Raw genomic sequence first — 18,047 nt, 5'->3', positions numbered from 1 at the left:
AGGCGGGGTCAAAATTTACATAAGGTTTTGTTGTACGTGGATGATGTCCTCATTTTTTTTTGTCAACTCCAGCAGTTTCAGTGCCTCACCTGATACAATGCATCAGCTCCTTTGGCACCTTGTTGGGGTACAAGATTAATTTTGCAAAATCAGAGTTTATGCCTATGGGTAGTTTTACGAAGGTGCTAGGTCTTGAGGGCAAATATTGATTCCCATTTAAGTGGTCACGGAGTTGGGGATTAGGTTTTATATATTTGGGCATATTCATCACTCCAGTTCTTGATCGGTTGTTCAAAGCTAATGTTGTTCAATTGGTCGACAAAATCAAACAAGACCATCAAAGAGGGAGCTGCTTCATAGTTAGATCAGATAGCGTTTGTGAAGATGAGTATTCTCCCCCGTTTGTTGTACCCCTGTACGGATGATCCCCCTGATTTTCGATAAGCAAACGTTCAGGAGGCGGAATGGCTGGTTCAGCTCTTTTATTTGGCATCGCAAGCGGCCCCTTATTAAATTAGCAAAACTGCAATTGCCTCACAGACTGGGGGGAGTGGATCTGCTGGGCATTCAAAACTATCAACTAAGCTCGCTTTTATCTTACATGAGTGATTGGGCTTGTGAGGACCCTCTTTCAATATGGTTAGATATCGAAACCTCTCAGGCTGGGTGCCCCCTTACTGGCTTGCTGTTTTTTTGACAAAATGAGGACAGTTAGGGAATATTGCCATTAGCCAATAGTTATCAATACTGTTAAAGCATAGAGGGCAATTCGACAGAGGGAAGGCAATATTGGCAAAACATCTTCTCTTATACCTATTGTGGGTATGCTGGGTTTTCAACCGGGGATGATAGGTTGAGGGAGAAATGATGAAGTCCTTTGATCAGTTAGCACAGAAATACAAGTTATCTAACAGGGACCTCTTTCGTTTTTTTTTCAAGTTAGGGATTTTATTTAAAAAAACACTACACTTCTGACTGACCCCTCCAAATCCAACATAGAGAGAAGGCTGCTCAGTGCTAAGGGTACTCTTTCTGTCAGCACTTTAAAACATCAATATGGGGGGGGAGCAGGGGCAGCCCCTCAGATGAATTTGATTGACTCTGCAGGGTGTGCGAGAGAGAGCTAGGCATTGAAGTGTCCTCAGCATGGAAAGATATTTGGGAAAACACAACAAAGATATCAATTTGCAATAGGACCCATGCATTATAGTTGATGATTCTTCACAGGGTTCACTTGGCTCCAGATCGTTTGTCATAATTTAAACCAGGGGTATCTTCAACATGTCCCAAGTTGGTACGGGCACTCTTACCCATTGTCTCTGGTCCTGTGGTAGGCTTCAAACATACTGGAGTGCTGTGGCGGGTACAATGGAGAGGACTTTGAGTGTAAGGGTGGAGAAGGACCCAATGTCTCTCTTTCTTGGCCTGCCCAGTATGTTCCCTGTAGGTGTGCATAAGAAAAAACTTTTCAACATCCTCATTTTCTGCACAAGAAAGAATATCTTGTTAGGTTGGGTATCCGAAATCCCCCGGGCCTGTCAGGTTGGCGGAAGATTGTTATGGAGCATATCCCTTTGGGTTTTTTCACAAGTATGGTACACCACAAGACTGAAAATTTCGGTAAGACATGGCGGCCCTTTTTGGAATACCTGGACACAGATTTGTCTGCCACACTAACAAGGTCTTTTATAAACCATAACGATAGTGCTTTACAAGTCCAATATCCAGAGTGGGGGAACTGTGAGCGTATGATTATGTGAAAACTAATGCTCTCGATTGTTTTGTTTGGCTGAGCTGAGTTATTATTTATTAGTTGTTGTTGGTTATTATTTATTAAGTAGTTAGTTGGATTTTTAAACATTTTTCTAAACATATTTATACATTTGTACATGAGGGCAGTTTGGGTTGTTTACATTTTTTTTGGTGTTCTTTCTTTGTATTGTTTTTATTTGTATTGTTTTGTATTTGTTGTAATATTAAAAATCTATTTTGCAATAAAAATGTATGATGAAAAAATAGAGCATTGGCGAATTTCTGCAGTGCATCTATGACTGGGCATCAGTGGTGGAGGGAGTGGATGCTTGTGTATGTGATGCCAGAGACAGGGTCTCCACACACAGTGCGATTTGCCCTAGATTGGGAGGAGGAGGGAGTCTCCACTTGACTACTGTACAAATTAAAAAACTTATCTCCCTCGATAATAATGACCACATCGACTGATCTCTGCAATTCTATAAACAACTTCCTCGGAGTGAAATAAAAAACACTCCTAATTTCAATCCTATATGGGAAACCTTAATTTCTAATTGTTCTACATCCCCTGATAAGGAGTAACATGGTTCCATCCTGTTAGTTAAAAATCATACAGGTTTTAGTCCAACAGACTTATTTGGAAGCACTAGCTTTCGGAGCGCTGCTCCTTCATCAGGTGGTTGAAGGAGCAGGGCTCCGAAAGCTAGTGCTTCCAAATAAACTTGTTGGACTATACCCTGCTGTTGTGTGATTTTTAACTTTGTACACCCCAGTCCAACAGTGGCATCTCCAAATCATGACCACCCTGTTAGTGGTAGCAATAGCTCAACGTGTGCAGTCCCAGTTACACATAGTTTTACACTGACAGCTGCTGGCAGTTTGGAGTGTACATTTATTTAGGTGTATTAAGGTGAGCAGTCAAGGCATATTAGATAGTCTCTTTGTGCTCGATGTTCTATCTTGCCCTGCAGGAAATGTGCACCCTTACAGAGCCTTTAATTATTAACAGCACAGTAGGACAATAGCCTCCTTCAATTATATTTATTCAGTCGGCCTGCAGGAATGCTTTCAGTCACTTCAGTAAAGGGTGCTTTTCTTTGCCTTCTTTGGAAATCCATGTAAATTATTATTGAGGTGCAGCCCTCAGGAAATCGGAAGACCATACTCCAAACAGTTGAAAGGTTAATATTAAAATTTCATGGCTCTCCAACGGTTAGAAGTTCTGCATTAATAGCACTGGCATCGATCATATTTCCTGGGCAAACAGCAATCTTCTTTTCCAATTGTGACCAACTCTTCTGTTGCCTCTGTCTCACTATGTTTTAAAGTTAATCGTTAAAAGTTTCTTTTGTGGTAGCTTCATTAAAGCTGAGAAACATGTTGAAGACGTATAACAGAAGGGGGTTCTTTACCCCCCTACCACAAGGCAAGCAGAATTAATTTCCTCCTCAGGTGTCAATCCTCCCAGAGAGTAATGAATGAATGAATGAATGATTTATTGTCACATGTATTTTACAGTGACATACAATAAAATACAATCAAAAACTTTCACTCGTTACCATAACCCAGCACCATTTTGATAGTTTAATAAGTGAAAATGAAAAAGAAAGTCCATCTCCAAACTAAGTTTTGAGATGGTTCAGAACTACCACCACTTCGCCAGGCCCAACTAACGTCAAAATTGCGGATCCTCAGGCACTCACACCAACATCAGAGACCATCGCCATGGTCAGTGTTGCCATGGTGCCCCTCCTGCCATCACTCTACTGCTCCCAGTGCCAGACCCAACCAACAACAAAGTCACTCAATTCTCAGGCACCATCTTTCACTGCTGGGCCTACCTTGCTGACATACCTCAGGGCCCACTCTCTTCCCCCTGCAATGGGCTCACTCATAGAACATAGAACATTACAGCGCAGTGCAGGTCCTTTGACCCTCAATGTTGCGCCAATGTTATGAAACCAATCTGAAGCCCATCTAACCTACACTAATCCATTATTATCCATTTATTTATCTAATGACCATTTAAATACCCTTAAAGTTGGCAAGGAGGAGAAAGTGAGGTCTGCAGACGCTGGAGATCAGAGCTGAAAATGTGTTGCTGGAAAAGCGCAGCAGGTCAGGCAGCATCCAGGGAACAGCAGAATCGACGTTTCGGGCATAAGCCCTTCTTCAGGAATGTTGGCAAGTCTACTACTGTTGCAGGCAGGGCATTCCATGCCCTTACTAATCTCTGAGTAAAGAATCTACCTCTGACATCTGTCCTATATCTATCACCCTTCAGGTTAAAGATATGTCTCCTCATGCGAGCCATCATCATCTGAGGAAAAAGGCTCTCACTGTCCACTCTATCTAATTCTCTGATCATCTTGTATGTCTCCATTAAGTCACCTCTTAGCCTTCTTCTCTCCAAAGAAAACAGCCTCAAGTCCCTCACCCTTTCCTCATAAAACCTTCCCTCCATACCAGGCAACATCATAGTAAGTCTCCTCTGCACCCTTTCCAAAACTTCCACGTCCTTCCTATAATGCGGTGACCAGAACTGTACGTGATACTCCAAGTGCGGCCACACCAAAGTTTTGTATAGCTGCAGCATGATCTCATGGCTCTAAAACTCAATCCCTTTACCAATAAAAGCTAGCACACTGTACACCTTCTTAACAACCCTATCAACCTGGGTGAAAACTTTCAGGGATCTATGCACATGGACACCTAGATCTCTTTGCTCATCTACACTGCCAAGAATCTTACCATTAGCCCAGAATTCTGTATTGCTGTTACTCCTTCCAAAGTGAATCACCTTACACTTTTCCATATTAAACTCCATTTGCCACATCTCAGCCCAGCTCTGCAGGTTATCTATGTCCCTCTGTAACCTGCAACATCCTTCCAAATTATCTACAACTCCACTGACTTTAGTATCATCCTTAAATTTACTAATTCATCCTTCTAAGCCATCATCCAGGTGACTTATAAAAAATGACAAATAGTAGTGGGCCCAAAACAGATCTCTGCGTACACCACTAGTAACTGAAGTCCAGGATGAACATTTCCCATCAACCACCACCTTCTGTCTTCTTTCAGCTAGCCAACTTCTGATTGAAACTACTAAGTTACCCTCAATTTCATGCCTCCGTGTTTTCTGCAATAGCCTACCATGGAGAACCTTATCAAACACTTTACTGAAATCCATATACACCACATAAACCGCTTTACCCTCATCCACCTGTTGGTCAACTTCTCAAAGAACCCAAAAAGGTTTGTGAGGCACGACCTACCCTTCACAAAACCGTGTTGACTGTCCCTAATCAAATTATTCCTTTCTAGATGGTTATAAATCCTATCTCTTAGAATCCTTTCCAACACTTTACCTACACCCGAAGTAAGGCTCACTAGTCTATAATTATTAGGGTTGTCTCTACTTCTCGAACAAGGAGACAACACTTGCTGCCCTCCAGTCTTCTGGTACTATTCTTGTAGTCAATGACGATATAACAATTAAAGCCAAATGCTTTGCGATTTCCTTCCTAGGTTCCCAGAGAATCCGAGGATAAATCCCATCTGGCCCAGGGGACTTATCTATTTTCACACTTTTCAGAACTGCTAACACCACCTCCTTGTGAACGACAATCCTATATAGTCTAATAGCCTGTATCTCAGTATTCTCCTCAACAACATTGTCTCTTTCCTGTGTGAAAACTGACAAAAAATATTCATTTAGTGCCTCTCCTATCTCCTTGGACTCCACGCACAACTTCCCACTACTGTCCTTGACAGGCCCTAATCTTACTCTAGTCATTCTTTTATTCCTGGCATACCTATAGAAAGCTTTAGGGCTTTCCTTGATCCTACCTGACAAAGACTTCTCATGTCCCCACCTGGCTCTTCTTAGCTCTCTCTTTAGGTCCTTCCTGGCTAACTTGTAATTCTCAACTGCCCGAACTGAGCCTTCACATCTCATTTTTACATAAGTCTCCATCTTCCTCTTGACAAGAGATTCAACTTCCTTAGTAAATCACAGTTCCCTCACTCGACCACTTCCTCCCTGCCTGACAGGTATATACTTATCAAGGACACGCAATAGCTGTTCCTTGAGCATGCTCCACATTTCAATTGTGCCCATCCCCTGCAGTTTCCTTTCCCATCCTAATCTGACTCCCCACACACTGGGCTCACTCTCCCCCTCCCCCTGCACTGGCCTCACTCTCTCCCCCTGCACTGGGCTCAGTTCTCACCTTGCACTGGGCTCTCTCTCTCCGCCCCCCCCCCCCCCAACACTGGGCTCAGTCTCTCCCCCTGCACTGGGCTCTCTCTCCCTCTCCACACTGCATTCAGCCTCTCCTCCTGCACTGAGCTCTCTCTCCCCCCCCCCATACCTTGCTCACTCTCCAGCCACGCTAGGCTCTGTTAAAATACTGACAATGGAAATCCTGGAAGTCCCTCCCAGAGTTCCCATCTGTTAGGAGTGGTTTCAATCTCAGTCAGTTGAACATCCTGGATGTCCTCCATCACTTCAAGGCTCTGTCTCCTTATCCCACAATCTGTACTCCCACTATGGAGATCTTATGGTACAAGGAGTAGTGGTCCTGTCTCAGAGCCAGGTGCTCCAGGTTTAAGTCCCACTCCAAGACAAATACACAGCAATGGGAGGTATTTGATATTGGTGGAGTGGTGATGTGTGTGTGTGTGTGTCTGTCAGTCTAAGCTGCTCATTGCTTCTCCCTGTCTTGGGAACTGAACCGATCTCACTCTGATGCCTCACTCGGAGGAGGGAGAAAGGGTCGGTAGCTGAGGTCTTGTTGACTGCTGGCCCCAGCTCTCTGTCAACCATGTGTATAAGATAAATTATCACCTCCAGAACAAAAAAGAACCTATTTCCAAAAGGACTGTAGAACTGACAAATCCATAATACAACCCTGGCATGTATATCGACGAGCTGGACAGTTCACTCGCTGGTTACAATTAAGAAAAACTAAGATTTAAATTTCTCCAGGGTCCTACAAATCTTCAGGACACATTAGTGTATTTGTAGCCAATTACTTTGGATAGCACCTAATTAGGCACAGCAAGCTCCCAAAACAGCACTGTGAAAATTAACAGGTAATCTATATCAGTATTGTTGTTTTGGGATAAATATTTGACCAGAAACCAGGGAAAACTGCAAAGCTTGTAGTTGAACTCTTAACAGCATAAAATAGGAATTGGAGTAAGCCACATTGTTCCATATTCTAATCCTGAATTAGAATAATCGATTGCTTTTTCTAACCGGTGCAGACCTGATGGGCTGAAGGGCCTTTTTTGAACAGTAGACCTTTTTGACCCTTGGAGCCTGGTTCACAATTTAATGAGAATGGGGCTGAACTTCTACATAAACTGCACATTCCCCTCACATCCTCTCCTTATTCCTTCTCTTGTCCAACAATCTACCGACACTTTGGCAAAATGCAACACCATCCCTTCCTGCTAAGCTTAGTGACAGAGAGGGCATTTATTTGGGGTGGGCACCCCAGCACTTTACCACCTCTGGGAAATATAAATACAGGGCAGGAAGGTTTGTGGGCAACACAGTTAATGCCCCTTTAGGAACTGCATTGTAACGCCACTTGTTCAAAACTAGAGGGCATAATTTTAAGGGGAGAGGAAAAAATCTAAAATGGAATTGAGGTGCAGCTTTTTCACTGAAGAGGGTGGTGGGTACATGGAATGAATATCCAGAGGAAGTGGTAGAGGTGGGCACACTTATAACATATAAAATATGTTTGGACAGGTACACGAATAGGCAAGTTAGAGAGGGATATGGGCCAGACATAGGCAAATGGGACTAGTTTGGTTTGGTAAATCTGGTTGACATGGACTAGTTAGATCGAAGTGTTTGTTTCCATGCTGCATGATTCTATAATAGCTAGTGACCCCTGCACTGCCCTTCCTTTCCTGTTAGTCCTGGAATCCTAGGCCTCTCTGATGCAGTGCAGGGAGTATGCTTTCTCAACCCAGACAAGCCAGCCTCTCGCTGTGGACAGACACTCTGCTTGTCGTGTCCTTGGTTTCAGGTAATGTCTGCCGCTGGCTGTTTAGATACTAGCGTGGTTCTTAAAATGATGAGGCTTTGTATTAAAAGAAGTTGCATGCACCCCTCATCAGCTCAACATCGAACCTTGGTACCCCCCAGCACTTCCATTCGCCACCTCAGTGTTCTATTTGAATCCTCAGTGAAACTCTGATCCCATATCTTCCTCTGCCAAGTCCATCTACGCCCATCTCCCTTACAAGCCAATCTACACTCCTGCTGCAGCCCATTTATGCTTGTTATCAACACCAAAAATGGAGAATGTGGATAGATCAGGAGACAGTAAGGACTGCACATGCTGGAAGCCAGAGTCAATAGATGTGAAGCTGGAAAAGCACAGCAAATCAGACAGCATCCAAGGAACAGGAAGGTCAATTTTACGGGCCAAAACTTTGACTTTCCTACTCCTCAGATGCTGTCTGACCTACTGTGGATAGATTAGGGCTGTTCTTGGCAAGGGAATGCCTCAAGGAGGAGATTTTCAAAATTATGAGGTGGGAGAAGTTGTCTGGACAAAGTTGATTCTCAATGGTAAGAGGATCTGAGGTCAACGATTTAAGGTAATTATGGTGAACTCTGTGATGCCTTCCTATGTGAGGAACAATATGATTGCATGTTCCTCTTGACCAGCTCTTGGGGCAAATGGAAGAGTGGGCCAGCTCTGCAGTTTGGTCTAGGAGCTAAGAAAGAAAATACGCTTCTGATGGCGTTAAAAAACCGGTGTCCTCCTCCTGAATTAGTTAGTCCAGCACAACTACTGAAACCCAATGGACTGACATCTCTACAATTTGGAAATCCCAATTTCCGAAAAACTGTTTGATTGGATTTTTATTTTGCTAAACACCTCACAGCACTGTCACTAAGTAATGAATATGATGACCATTAGAATTATTGTCATATTCTTGGTTTGACTGAAGAAAAGAGTAACAGTAATAGAGAAATCGCCTGTTTACATAGGATTGGAAATTAAAATTCAAAATGTATCGCACTCATTGCCAGTGCCAATCTTTCTGAATAAAGAAATTTCAACTTCATTTTACGGTTAGTAAGCGATTATTCAAACCAATCCTGACTTTAGTGACAATGCTAACTCTGGGTGACTGATCCCTTGGCATCCCTTTTAGCACAGTGTACTACTTTGGGAATATTGAAGATGCAGCATGTGGAATGAATAAAACAATTTCATTTGTGCGTTGTAATGGTTAATCAACATTTAATGTTGTGGAGACATTTATTGCTGGCTCTCACACAGACTTTACATTTGAACATTATTCTGAAATTCATAAAATTACAAATTTATTTCCAGAAATATATTTTTTGCTTTTATTCATTCTTGTTATGTCATGTCAGCATCGCTGGCAAAGTCTATATCCATTGCCCAGCCCTACGTACGCTTGACCCGAGTGCCTTACATTTCAGAGGGTAGTAATCAGAGTGCTAGGGTCTGGGTCATATGTAGGCCAGATCAGCAGATTTCCATCCTTAAAGGGCATTAATGAATCAGATGTGTTTTTATGACAATATAACAGCTTCATGGTCACCAATGGGGGTGTAAAGGCCTAGTGACATTATCACCAGACTGTTAATCCAGAGACCCAAGTAATTTTGTGGGGACCCGGGTTTGAATCCAGCCACGGCAGATAGTGGAATCTGAATTCAATCTGAAATTAGAAGTCTAATGATGATCATGAAACCATTAGCAATTTTTTGGAAAAAAAACATCTGGTTCACTAATGCCCTTCAGGGAAGGAAACTGCCATCTTTAACATGTGATTCCAGACACATAGCAATATGGCTGATTCTTAATTGGGCAATTAGGGATGAGCAATGAATACTGAGTCAGTCAGCAAGACCCTCATCCTGTGAATGAATTTTAAAAAATTACTGAGATGAGCTTTAAATTCCAGGTTGATTGAATTGAAATTCTGCCTGATATTGTTGTGGGATTTGACACAATGTCCTTCTAGAATCTAAACTATTGGTTTGATGATATTATGTCCACTGCAGGATATCAACTTAGTCACACGCATTTGGTATTGGTGAGTTACAGTGTAATTCAGATACATTTGTTGACCTGTGAAGAACAGGGAGTAGAATGCTCATTTTAAAATCGCGTTATCAAAGAAACCATTGTCCTTGAGAAGCAACAAGGCTAATTGACCAGCACTCCATTTTTCACACAGCGAAAGGCAAAGTCACCACAATCCCACTCTGTCATTTGAGGTTTTATAAGGTGAGGGTTGTCATACCTCAGGTGAGGCAAGGGGTGAGACCAAAAGATATAGGAGCAAAATTAGGCTATTCAGCCCATCAGGCCATTCAATCATGGCCGATACATTTCTGTACTCCATTCTCCTGTCTTCTCCCCATAACCCTTGATCTCCATACTAATTATGAATCTATCTCCCTCTCTTAAATACACTCAGTGACGTGCCTTCAGCAGCAACAAATTGCACACATTCACCATCTTCTGGCTGAAGAAATTCCTTCTCATTTTAAATCTAAAGGGTCTTCCCTTTACTGAGGCTGTGCCCTCGGCTCCTGGTCTCTCCAACTAGTGGAAACATCTTCTCAATGTCCATTCTGTCCATTCCCCCCTTGTCCTTCCACACTGAGTACAGACTCAGAGTCCTCAACTGTTCCTCATATGACAAGCCCTTCATCCCCAGGATCTCGTTATATACCTCCTCTGGAACCCCTCTAATGCCAACACAGCCTCCCTTAGATACAGGCCCAGAACTGCTCAATATTCCAAATGTGGTCTAACCAGAGCCTTATATAGTGTCAGCAGTACATCCCTGTTTTTGTATTCAAAATAAATGCTGACATTGCATTTGCCTTCCTAATGTGTCAACTGAATATACATGTTAATTTCAACAGAATTCTAAACTCGGTCTCCAAAGTCCCTTTGTGCTTCAGATTTCCAAAGCCTTTCTCTATTTTGAAAATAGTCTGCATACCCTCACCCTTTCTTTGCCCACTCTGCTAGCCTGTCTAAGTCCCAACAGGAGGACAGTCCTTCATGGTAACTTCTGCCAGTGTCAGAGTTGTGGGATCGGTCCACAAGACTCTGCATTGCAGACCAGCCACCCAAGCTAACCGACAAGGGACGTTTAAACAGGTTCTTAGACTGCAGATAGATCAGACCCGTTGCCATGACAGTCCCATATGGGTGTTGCAACACAAAATACGGGATTCTCTGACTCAAAACACGCCAGTTGGCTGCGCAAGGATTCTCAAACTGTAATAGTCCAATTGCATCACAGAAATGGCAACAAGTTTTATTTAAAATTAGGTTATTGTAACTTGAGAGCCTGTTAGTGTGACCAATGTGCTGATTCATTACAGTTTCATCATGTCAGTTGTGCAATTGCTTAGCACTCTTTCCCATAAATTGCCTGAACGTTTTTATGTAAAAAAAGACATACTTGAGGTGTGCTCAATCATGTCAGAACAGGAAACAGCCGTAACCACTTATCCTTGCTGTAATTCATAGTTGTCCTGGAACTAAAGTTCTGCCATTCTGGTAATTTAGTATTTTTGTTTGGTTTAATTCCAATTTTTTTTAAAAAAACTTCCATTTCAGTAATAATCACAAATGGGCTAACATTATAACAGCAAATTCTCTTGGATCAATGAACCAGACATATTTTGATCATATTGATTAGGACAGGTTATAGGTTTGTTCGCCTGAGCTTTGAGTTCTTCCAAACAATGAACTTGGACATTTATCTTTCTGTTTCAAGTGAGCATAAGTGTCTCAATTTAGCATCTCATTAAAAAAAGATAGTGTCTGCATTAATGCAGCACAGCCTTTGTACCATCAAGGTGTCTTTCAGATGCTGTGTGCTAGATGACCATGAAACTACTGCTTGTTGTAAAAAAAAAATCCAGCGGGTTCTCAAACATTCAGAAATCTGCTGTCTTTCAACTATAGTACATAGTTTCTAAATGACTCAGTAAACCTTATAGCAATTTGATTAACTCTTCATTGCCCACTGAAATGGCCTAGCAAAGCACTAGACTGTATCTGAAGGGCAATATTGGATGGGTAATACATTTCTGCCTTGCCAGCTGCACCATAACCTCAAGACTAAATGACCAAAAAAAGGGAGTAAGGTTTGAGTTTTATCGCTGGATATTACAGTAAGATAACTGGTCTCTACAAACAACCCGCACCGGTTTGGAAATCTTGCGGCTACTGTGATAGTATTCGTTTTAAGAACTAGTGTTTACACTGTATTCCACACAGATCCATATTCAAAGAACAGAATAATAAACCATAGATTCTGGAAATTTTAAACATGAACCATAATACTTCCACTCCACTAACACCATTTTAGTTCATTGGTCTCTCTCGATTGGTTAATCCATAATATTCCCTGACCTGCTCAGAGCTGTCAACACTTTGGCAATGGATTTACTGTGATTCAAATCAGTAACAGAACACAAATTATCAGATTAGTCTTGAACAATGGATCGAGTCTGTCACTGACTAGACAAATTAATCTCAGGAGTACTCAGACAGTTAATAAAATGGAGAGGAGGAAAAAACTTCATATATTTCTCAAATTCCTGTTCAATTAATAGCAGGAGAATTGGGGAACTAGCATTACCACACTCTGAACAGTCTAGCAACACAGACCAGGCAAGGAGGTCACGATACTGTAAGGTTACAGAAACATATGCATAACTACTAAGCTTGGGTCCAATACACTTGAATTCAGCTCAAGGTGAATCAAAATCATTTGATCAGTTTTGTTTCCTTCTGTAATTGTGCACCAAGGGTGGTTTAAAACAGAACAGCTCAGTCGCCATGGTTTCAACGTAACATGACCAGCAAACCATACTGGGTTTGACACATTTGGACAGGGCAGACTGTGTACATAATTCCACTTCTTCCCTGCGATGGTCAGCATCGTTAGCATCTCTAACATACTAGATTAGTTTTAGAAGCTTCAAATTTAATGAGCAAACTTAATCGAGCACCTTTTCATGGACTTCATAATGAACTGCCAGAGAAAGTTGTGAATGCGGAAGTTACAACATTTAAAAGACATTTGAATAAGTTCATGAATAGGAAAGTTTTGGAGGGGTATGGGCCAAGCCCAGGCAAGTGGGAGTAGTCGGCATGGACTGAAGGGTCTGTTTCCATGCTGTGTCACTCCACGACTGCGGTACTCACTTAATCAAAGTGCCAGAATTAGGTAATTTGTCAAGCCTTTTCTTCGGACAGCATGCATTACAGAATAGATAATAAAAATACCATAAAACGGTCTCAAGGACAGACAGGAGAGCAAAGCAATATGACGTACGAGCAATATTAAATAGACAATTCAATCCAGTTAGGCACATTTCAAAGTAATTAAACCTCTGCAGCATGAACTCTACATTTCTGGTATCAACTAAGGTCACTTGGAGGAATATTCTATGATATTCTTTTACAGACCTACATATACAATACCCAATGCATTATTCATACTTTAAAGGGATACTTTTTTTTAAAAAAGCCAGAAATATCGGTTCTTAAACAAAGGTTACATAATTCCCTCTTAATATTTGCAAGCAAAACACAATTTACTCTAATTGCACACTAATTTAACTGAAATCTCCAATCTACTCCCCAAAACAGGTAACTTCCCATGTGTTTTTTTCTTTTCCTGGGTACAAATCTGGACATGCATTGGTAGCGCACTCACTTCAGACTAAGGTGGATCATTGCTACACATAGGGAAGGTTCAAATTAGATTTTTTTTAAGATTAGATTCCCTGCAGTGTGGAAACAGGCTCTTCAGTCCAACAAGTCCACGGCAACCCTCCAAACAGTAACTCACCCAGACCCATTTTTCTCTCTGACTAATGCACCTAACACTATGGGCAATTTAGAATGGCCAATTCACCTGACCTGGAGGAAACCAGAGCACTCTGAGGAAACCCACGCAGACACAGGGAGAATTTGCAAACTCCATACAGTCACCCAAGACTGATATCAAACCTGGGTCCCTGGCGCTGAGGCAGCAGTGCTAACCACTAACCCACCAGGAGATTCAAGCTGGTTCTCAGAACAGTGAGGGAGTTCTGCACTGACAGATTATCCACTGGAACAGTCACTCAAATTCCTACCTGCCTATTCCAATGAATAGGAAAGGTCGCTTGGCACTACTGCCCCCTGAACATGGAGTTCTACTGGTATCTGAAATGAATACCCTTCCTTTAAATCATTTTTTAGTTAATTTATCTGTTGAGTAATGTGTCTCAGTGACACAGGGAAGGTTTTGTGTATAGTTATCATTAACAATCAAATAGCCCAAGGCACTTCAATGAAATGGAACAAAACGTCACCAAACCACAAAGTGATTTTAGATAAGATAACCAAGAACTTGGTTAGAGTTGGGGTTTCAAACAGTTTCTTGATTGAAATGAGAGGCACGGAGAGATATTGGGAGGGAAATCCAAAGTTTTGAAAACGCAGCTTCTAATGCTGGAGTGGTGTGCTGGAGAACACTCCCAAGTTCAGAAATGTTTGAATGCTCTTTGATGGGCTGTTAGGGATAAAGGGGGAAGGATAATGGAGGAAATGAAGTGATTTGAAAATAAATTAACACAAAGGAATCACAGGCCGGGATATGGATGATAAGAGTTTTTTTGAATGCCAAGTTTGCTGAGTAATAGTCACTGAACTTGATAAAGGTGCTGAATAGTACAGTCCCACAAATTTATGTAAACTATGCCTTGCTTTCAAAAGTACACAATGCTTTCAGTAGTAATGCTGCAAATGGATGCACAGTAATCCTAGGGAACCAAGCACACACTGGTCACCTGTAATACTCAAATTTACAACTTGCACCCACAATTATACCCATCATCAGTGCGTTTAATAGAGTTTTATACTTATGCTAACATGTCTGCACAGCAGCTAAATGATACCATTACTGGAGGAAATATTGCAGACTCAACAGTTCGAGGGAAACCACACAGGATGCACAATCATAAATTTAGTTCATCCAGTCTCATTTGAAAGAGTTTAAAAAGAATTATTTCACATGCGATGACACTGACAAGATCAATAGTCATGACCAATCTTCAAGGTGACTGATTATCATCTTGATCTGGTGAAGTGAAGTCAAAGTGCAGAGAAACAAAACAGGAGCAATGTGGGCCAGTCAATAAGATCATGGCTGATAGATCATTGCATACTACACTTCCACACTCTCCCATATCCTTTGATGCCTTTTAGTGCACAGCCAATGTGCTGTTAGTACAGCTCAAAATTTAAACCTAATGACGATGAAGGAACAGCAGTATTTTGTTTAAAAGAGTCAGGCTAGTGTGATTGGAGGGGAACGTACAGGCATGTGGGCATTTGCTTGTGCCTACTGCCTGCATTCTTGACAGCATTTTCCTCAGGCACTTTTAAGCATACAAACATATTAAATATGTGAGGAAACTTTTTATTTCTCCATAGTCCTGACAAAGCAGATTGAAATGGAAGTGATCAAATGGGAAAGGCATAATTAAGCTCCTCCTGCACCATTCTATGCAAAATCAGATCAGTGCTGGGAATATTTTGCATTCTCACTGGTTCTTTTTATTTTGACTGAAAGAATCATAAGAGGTTTTGTTCAACCTGAACACCTTGAAAAATGGAGTCGCAGGTAAATAGGATCGTGAAGGCACTGTTTGGCCCGCTAGCCTTTATTGGTCAGTGCATCAAGTACAGGAGTTGGAAGGTTATGTTGCAGCTGTACAGGACATTGGCTAGGCCACTTTTGGAATATTGCATGCAATTCTGGTCTCCCTGCTATAGGATGTTGTGAAACTTGAACGGTATCAGAAAACATTTACAAAGATGTTGCCAGGGTTGGAGGATTCGAGCTATAGTCAGAGGCTAAATAGACTGGTGCTATTTTCCCTGGAGTGTCAGAGGCTGCGGGGTGACCTTATTGAGGTTTAGAAAATCATGAGGGGCATGGATAGGGCAAATAGACAAGGTATTTGTCCCAGGGTGGGGCGAGGCCAAAACTAGACAGTATAGGTTTAAAGTTGAGGGGGAAAGATTTAAAAGGGACCTAAGGGGCAACTTTTTCCACAGAGGGTGGTGCGTATATGGAATGAGCTGCTAAGGAAGTGGTGGAGACTGCTACAATTACAACATTTAAAAGGCACTAGGATGGGTATATGAATAGGAACGGTTCAAGAGGGAGATGGGCCAAAATGGGGACAAAAGGGACTAGATTAATTTAAGATATCTGGTTGGCATGATGAGTTGGACAAAAGCTCATGAATCCTAATCTCCACTGTAGATGTTAATTCAAAAATATTTCTGTATCGATACACACTCTCCAAAGTGATCAGTGTTGTGAATAGAGGTTAGAAAAAGAAATACCAACAAATGAAAATTGGGGGAAAAATTCAATTCAACTGGGATTGCATAATTATGACTTTACTGTTTCTGGACACAAGCTCACAATTCAATAAAGGTAGTGTACTAGACATTCCTGAAGAAGGGCTTATGCCCGAAACGTCAATTCTCCTGTACCTTTGATGCTGCCTGGCCTGCTGCGCTTTTCCAGCAACACATTTTTAAGCTCTGATCTCCAGCATCTGCAATCCTCACTTTCTCCTAGTGTACTAGACACCATTACAGGATTCACCCATGGCATTCCAAAGTCACAGGAAGTCTGTGGTAATCTTTAAAACTATTTTTAAAACATTCCTTTATATCATTTAACCACTATCTCAAAAATGAGAGATAAGTAGAATTAAGCAAATATTAATGGAGATTACCAGAAAACTCAGCATGAGACTTAACTTGCAATTAAGTGTGTTTGGAATACAAGAACACATTTTGTATTTGATTTACATCACAGTTTCAAAATTAATTTGAATGAGTTTGAACTGAGGGAGACTTTAGCAATTTTTGGCCATGTTGAGCATCTCAAAGCACAGAAGAGATTTTCTAGGATAGCAACAGAGAAAGGGATTTCAAGTATAATGGAGTTGCAGTAAGTCCAGAAAAAGTTAAGGGTTTAGATAAAAGTGTTCAAAATCTGTGCTGTTTGGTATAAACAAGGAGAAAATTGTTCTCAGCAAACAGAAAGGTTTGCAACTGGAGCAGACAGATGTCAGGTTATGGACTCAAGAATCAGATAACCGAAGGAATTCTTTTTAATGTAGCGAGTTGAAGTTTGGAATGAATTGCCAAAAGGGTGATGGAAGCTGGTGCAATAGCAATATTCTAGAGAGCTGGATAAATACTTGGAAGTGGAAAACTTTGCTAGGCTATGGAGGGATGCATGGTATTCCTGAAGAAAGGAATATGTCAGAAACGTTAATTCTCCTGCTTCTCGGATGCTGCCTGACCTGCTGTGCTTTTCCAGCACTGCACTCTCAACCCAGGAATGTATGGCAGCAAGACTCTGAATAGTTCTTCAAAGAGATATGGTGGGCCAAATAGCATATTCGACATCATGACCACCTTATTTTCTCTCCCTCTCAAAAACCAAGCTTTAAAAAGTTTCCTTTTGGATGGCAAACTCAATAGTTAAGATGATAGATATTTTCATAAGGTAGTGCTAAGTAGCCCAAGAATTGAAAAATAGATTAAGGCAGGTTGACTGATTATTTTCTCAATGTTCAAAGACAATGTTCATTTTGCCCTATAAGTCGGCAATGTCAGAATGGTTTCACCCACAATACCTTATCTCCTATTCAGCTGGTCAATGTGCTTGAGAGAGACAATTATTTAAGCAGTATTTAATTTTTTATTGAAAAATAATTTAAGGAATTACCAATGCATGCGGTTCAAATTCTAAGTTGTATAGCCAATGCAATAAATTGGAGAAAGCATTAATCTGATTTAATAGAAAATGCAACTTTAAAAGTGGCTGAGTGACCATATCATGGGTTACAAGCTGATCACTTTAATTCCCTCACTTAACAATTCCAGTCAAAGTCAAGAGCAAGCAGTGCTGTCAAGTAATATCAAATTTCATGAAGCTTGGTAAGGATTCAAAGCAAATCACCAGTTGCAACTAAGGCTTTGGGAAAGGAAGCAGCAGTTATTTAGGCCACCACAGTCTCAATCTAAACCTTGGGCACAAATACATGCAAAATTGGAATTTAGCCACACATGAACGGCTAGAAAAAAAATCCAGTTTTCTGTAGAATCAAGTCCAATATTTACTGAACGAATGGCCTTTCAGCAACAATGTCTAATTTCAGTAAA

Source organism: Chiloscyllium plagiosum, unplaced genomic scaffold (genome assembly GCF_037043375.1).
Source record: "Chiloscyllium plagiosum isolate Xiang-an unplaced genomic scaffold, Cpla_swu_hap1 HiC_scaffold_42, whole genome shotgun sequence".
NCBI classification, from domain to species: Eukaryota; Metazoa; Chordata; class Chondrichthyes; order Orectolobiformes; family Hemiscylliidae; genus Chiloscyllium; species Chiloscyllium plagiosum.
Note: the sequence above shows the minus strand (reverse complement) of the source record.